Source organism: Belonocnema kinseyi, chromosome 7, assembly GCF_010883055.1.
Source record: "Belonocnema kinseyi isolate 2016_QV_RU_SX_M_011 chromosome 7, B_treatae_v1, whole genome shotgun sequence".
Lineage (NCBI taxonomy): Eukaryota > Metazoa > Arthropoda > Insecta > Hymenoptera > Cynipidae > Belonocnema > Belonocnema kinseyi.
In genome coordinates, this window is record NC_046663.1 from 67,641,900 (window position 1) to 67,643,266 (window position 1,367).

Below are 1,367 nucleotides of genomic sequence, written 5' to 3' on the forward strand. Positions count from 1 at the left end.
AAAGCCAGAACCTATTACAAACTTCCATGCGATCGCATCTCATTCTCGCTATAAGCCTCTGACTACCTTGCTCTCCTTTCTTACACAAATATTGTGTTCTCTCCCTTGCTATAATCCACACATAGTTCTCGTTAAACCTTGACTCTCTTATCCTCTCCTCTACTTCAGCCTTTTCCTTCTTCGTGCCATTATTTCGAACCAACTTATATACCTTCCTTCCTCGTGCCTCCTGCTAACTTCATCCATCTGCAATCTATTCGTTCCAAAATACCTTTCCCTTTCCACCTCCATCTTTGAACCACTACGTCTGTTTTCCTTCTCCCACCAACACCCCCTAACCAATTTGCTTCCCCCCTCTTCCAAAAATTTCTCCTCATATTTACACGCTCGACTCCCTGTTATATTCCCTAAACTCGTTCTTCCTGTCTCCCTCCTGACGAAATAATTCGGCGTATTCCTTGCTAACCACAGTATGCACTTTACATACCTCACCTGTATCCTGTTTACCTCCTCACTTACTTTCCAGTCCCGCACATCCACTCCGTAAAATAAGACACTCATCACTAGATAATCAAACAATTTCATTCTCCTTACAAAATCCTCTGCAAAAAAACCTCTCTCCCAGCCCCTATACCTGTCTCATTACCACATTTAACCTTCACACCCTCTCTTTTATATGACTATCCACTCCCCCATTCCTCCGAAACAGGAAGCCCAACTACACAATCTCTTTCACCTCCTTTACCGCTTTCCCCTTCCACTTCCACTACCCTCCCCTATCTCTCCCACCTTCCTTCCTGAACAACATAACCTGTGACTTGTCCTCATTTAACTCTAGCCTATTTTTGTCAAAATATCTTCTCAACCTCTTTATCATCTCCTTTAAAGCCTCTTCGCTCTTTGCCAGCAGCACTATGTCATCTGCATATGCTAGTGACCATATCATGACACCTCCTACCCTAACTCCTCCTACCACTCCGGCTGCTACCTTTCTTTTCATATCCGCGATCAAAATTGCAAAAAGCGTTGGGCTAAGTGGGCACCCTCACCTGAACCCCCTATCCATCCAGAATCCCTCAGAGATTCCCCCCTCCTCTCACCCTATATTTCGTCTCATCATATACCTCCCTTATTCTCTCGATGAGGCCTCTCTTTACTCCACTCCCTTCAATTGCCTCCCTCAACCTCCCTCTATCTACCAAAGGTAACGCGCTCTTTAGATCTACAAAATACGCGCACACTTTGGCACCCTTTTCGGTTAGTTCTGTATCCACCACGTGTTGTAAGACGTAAATATTGAAAATAGTACTCTTTCTCTCTCTAAAGCCCGCCTGCGTCTCCGGCAATATTCCTTTCCCCTCAACATC